We start from the raw sequence: 5000 nt of genomic DNA on the forward strand, positions 1-5000 counted from the left end.
GTATTCGAAATTTTGACATTAGAGTATGAACAAAAGAAACGCACGTACTCGATAATCACGAGACGAAGAGATCACCTAAACTCCGATTACCCTCTTTGATCGAGAACAACTCAATGAAACGATCGAAAGGTCGGAGATGGGCGCTCCTCGTCTGGCGACGAGCGACGCTCTCAGTCTCTCTGACGTCGCATAACGAAACTCCGTGACGTAAACGTACACACGAACGCGTATATAAAAATATAAATAATATATACACACACACGCATGTAAACGTAAACATACATACACATCGTATTTGTTATATTTGAACGGACCGAGAACGAGATTTATATTAAGTATATTTAAACACGTAATATAACACATCGAACGCGGATACCGTCATATGTTCGAGAAACGTCAGTCAGTCTATTGAGTCGGTTACGAAATAATAGACATTACGACATTAAACATTGAACTGTGTGGTTTATATTTTTATACAGCCGGCCCTCAGACAGGAGTGGTCCTGGATGTTTCTCCACGGACCGCAATGTGCGTTCGAAATGTCGATGTTCAAATGTGTCCTGCAGTTCACACTATGACGCGCAGTTAACTGCGTTCTTCATCGACCCGCGAGCCAAGTGATCCACCGTCCAGGGTAATGGTTTTTAATTTGTTTTATTTTTATAATTTCTACGATCACTCGAACGATTCTATACGCCAGTGATATGAGTTTATTTTTTTTTTATTTTTATTTTTTTTTTTTGTTTTTTTCTCTTATTTTTAGTATACAGAGAAAAATTCAAAAAATTAAAAAAAAAAAAAAAAAAAAAGTTAAAAAAAAAAAAAAGTACAAAAAAAAAAAAAAAGAAATATACATTTTATTTGAAGATGACGATGTGCGTTAACACATCGTACTTTCCTCGAAATCGACATCGAAAAATATCAGAATAGGACGCGTTACACGACTCTGGACTCTGACTCGGACACACTGCTGTGTGAGAGAGAGAGAGTGAGAATCGCGTCCTCGCATCGAAACGACACATTCCGAACGTCGATATTTGTGTTTTAGAATTTTATTATCGTTCATTATCGCACTCTTTCGAGATTGATAATTTACGTTAATGATCCTTCCGCAGGTTCCCCTACGGAAACCTTGTTACGACTTTTACTTCCTCTAAATGATCAAGTTTGGTCAACTTCCCAGCAACGCCGACGGCCGTGAAGCCACCGCGTGTCGGTCCGAAGACCTCACTAAATCATTCAATCGGTAGTAGCGACGGGCGGTGTGTACAAAGGGCAGGGACGTAATCAACGCGAGCTTATGACTCGCGCTTACTAGGAATTCCTCGTTTATGGGGGATAATTGCAAACCCCAATCCCCAGCACGAAGGAGTTTCAACGGGTTGCCCGGGCCTCTAGGCCAGGGAGAACATGCTGATTCCTTCAGTGTAGCGCGCGTGCGGCCCAGGACATCTAAGGGCATCACAGACCTGTTATTGCTCAATCTCGTGCGGCTCGAAGCCGCCGGTCCCTCTAAGAAGAATTTTAATACGCCGCCAGTGAGTTGCTCGACCGAAATCGAGCACACCTAAATGACGACGCCTATTTAGCAGGCTAGAGTCTCGTTCGTTACCGGAATTAACCAGACAAATCGCTCCACCAACTAAGAACGGCCATGCACCACCACCCACCGAATCAAGAAAGAGCTATTAATCTGTCAATCCTTCCGGTGTCCGGGCCTGGTGAGATTTCCCGTGTTGAGTCAAATTAAGCCGCAGGCTCCACTCCTGGTGGTGCCCTTCCGTCAATTCCTTTAAGTTTCAGCTTTGCAACCATACTCCCCCCGGAGTCCAAAATCTTTGGTTTCCCGGAAGCTGCCCGCCGAGCCATTGTAGTAACGTCGGCGGATCGCTAGATGACATATTTACGGTTAGAACTAGGGCGGTATCTAATCGCCTTCGAACCTCTAACTTTCGTTCTTGATTGATGAAAACACCTTTGGCAAATGCTTTCGCTGATGTTCGTCTTGCGACGATCCAAGAATTTCACCTCTAACGTCGCAATACGAATGCCCCCAGTTATCCCTATTAATCATTACCTCGGAGTTCTGAAAACCAACAAAATAGAACCGAGATCATATTCTATTATTCCATGCACGAAATATTCAAGCGGCATTTTGAGCCCGCTTTGAGCACTCTAATTTGTTCAAAGTAAAATTGTCGGCCCATCTCGACACTCACTGAAGAGCACCGCGATAGGATTTTGATATTGAACCGGCGTTTTACCGCCGGCTCACCGACGATATGCTCCGCAGACGTGTCAGTATCACCGCGGATGCGGTGCACCGACAGCGCGGCGCACAAATGCAACTACGAGCTTTTTAACCGCAACAATTTTAGTATACGCTATTGGAGCTGGAATTACCGCGGCTGCTGGCACCAGACTTGCCCTCCAATTGTTCCTCGTTAAAATATTTAAAGTGTACTCATTCCGATTACGAGGCCTCGAAAGAGTCCCGTATCGTTATTTTTCGTCACTACCTCCCCGTGCCGGGAGTGGGTAATTTGCGCGCCTGCTGCCTTCCTTGGATGTGGTAGCCGTTTCTCAGGCTCCCTCTCCGGAATCGAACCCTGATTCCCCGTTACCCGTGACAACCATGGTAGTCGCAGAAACTACCATCGAAAGTTGATAAGGCAGACATTTGAAAGATGCGTCGCCGGTACTGGACCATGCGATCGGCAAAAGTTATCCAGATTCATCAAAATTAACGACTTCGGACGAGACGCCCTCCGTCGATTGGTTTTGATCTAATAAAAGCACTCATCCCATCACTGGTCAGAGTTCTGATTGCATGTATTAGCTCTAGAATTACCACAGTTATCCAAGTAACTGAGTAAGATCTAAGGAACCAAAACTGATATATTGAGCCATTCGCGGTATCGCCTTAATACGGCTTGCACTGAGACATGCATGGCTTAATCTTTGAGACAAGCATATAACTACTGGCAGGATCAACCAGGGAGCTAACCGAGACTTGTTGAAGTCGTCAATTACTCTTCTCGTTTCATATTCGCATATAAAATACACACAAACTTATGCATGCATGTACAATATACGCACAGTATGAAACGAGCGGCTCACCGTATCGTCGATCGCGTTAGACGCGATAGATTTTAACGGTTGACTCTTATAAAAATTTATATGAGACACAAACGCGCTTTAAGCACGCGCGCGCGCGTGCGTGCGCTATAATATATAACGCGACGACAGCGGCGGCGGCGGCGGCGGCGGCGGCGGAGGCGTCTTCACATAATGACACATAACGGTCACGAATTCGAACGTTCTAAACGAGATCGAGTTTTTTTTTCAAAATAACACTTCGCACACGACGTGTACGTATGTATTGTTCAACGATTATTATCGTAAAACATTGGGATCGACGCCCGGTGTTTGAGTGATCGTACCGATACTCGGGTTGTGTATTTTTTGTACATGATAAATGTAAAAATTAACAAAAAGAATTTTAGAAACGACCGTTCATATATAATATAAAAATTATACACACTATACGAATACACTGAATCTTTTAAGAACTCCGTCTCTAACGTTTTCTCATATCGTCGCGACGTCGCAGATCGACTACAATGAATCAACATTTATTCCATGAGGATAGATTGTAGCGAGAGCGACGACGACGACGATAAGAGGAAGAGCGCATGAGGCAGAGAGATCTACGTGCGTCCGTCGGTCGGCACAGTTTTACAGAACGAAAAAGAATCTTTTTATCATTTTCACGTGTGTCAGTGAATATCCCCAGCGGTCGAGACGAATCGTACGTACATACTTGGTTGTTACACTACGTAAAGTATAATATAACGCGATACGACGAATCGAGAGACACGCCAGAAGACACGCAACAAAGACGACAAATGAAAACGATAATAACATTTTTTTCGTTATACAAGAGTACTGATCCGGTCACTTCGCGTCTAACATCAATTTTTGAATGTTCGACGTTCGAACCGTCACTACTCCATATATATGCCTGACGATGAGTATGACATTCGGCTCGTTCGAACGGAATGTATTTTTTTTTTTATTATTATTATTATTTTATTATGTTTCTCATATTCGATCTGATATCATAAGACGACGAACCCCAGAACACGCACCCCCCCCCCCCCTCCCCAACCCCCTCCCCCCCAACTGACACCCCAAACCCTCCAAAATCTCCAAAACTTCGATTATTTTGTTCTATATTTTTATAGATAGTATATGATTATATGATATTATGCAACGTCAATGCAACAACAACGACAACAACAACAACAACAACAACAACAACAACAATAAAAAAAAAAAGAAAAAAAAAAAAAACAACAACAACAACAACAAAGAAAGTTGTATCTTCGTTTATTTAAATTTCACCGGTATTCGTTTATCGAAAAAAAAAAATTTATAATTAAAATTATTATATTTTATAATTAAAATAATAATTATGACGATGACGAATAAATATAATAATAATAATAATAATAAAGAACATGACGCGATTTACGAATGCGTAAATAATGTTAATAATATAATTTTTAAGTTTCATATCAGTCTTGATACCTTAAAATATGTATAATGAAGTAATAAATAAATAGAAATTATCTTTAAAAAAATATCCTGACATAAATGTATTGAATCTCTATAAAAAAATTAAAAAATAATCTAACGAACGCAACGAGCTCTACTCCTACTCTACGAACGTTTTCTCGAACGAAGTGCTCGATGAAAACGTCGAACGTTCGTGTATCGAAAGGAGAGTCGAGATAGAGCTCATATAATGTTAATGTTAATGTTAATGTTAATGTTAATGTATCGAAAATTATATATGTTAATTATTGATATTAAACGTATAAGAAGACTTACGTAATAATATAATAATGAAAATGACGCGAATTACGAACACGCGAGAGACACAGCACGCACAGACACCATCGATACACGAACTAATCGCAACGAACGGGACTCTA

At 41.3% G+C, this 5000-nt stretch overlaps 2 non-coding genes across 2 annotated transcripts; both read right to left on the reverse strand.

The window, feature by feature from the left end:
• Window positions 1–480: 480 nt before the first annotated feature.
• On the reverse strand, window positions 481–637 carry LOC125076651. Its single transcript, XR_007120579.1, has one exon. It is a non-coding gene; the product is annotated as a 5.8S ribosomal RNA (ribosomal RNA).
• A 461-nt stretch (window positions 638–1098) lies between these two features.
• Window positions 1099–3001, reverse strand: LOC125076657. The gene has a single exon (XR_007120585.1). It is a non-coding gene; the product is annotated as a small subunit ribosomal RNA (ribosomal RNA).
• Window positions 3002–5000: the final 1999 nt, after the last annotated feature.

Source organism: Vanessa atalanta, unplaced genomic scaffold (assembly GCF_905147765.1).
Source record: "Vanessa atalanta unplaced genomic scaffold, ilVanAtal1.2, whole genome shotgun sequence".
Classification (NCBI taxonomy): domain Eukaryota; kingdom Metazoa; phylum Arthropoda; class Insecta; order Lepidoptera; family Nymphalidae; genus Vanessa; species Vanessa atalanta.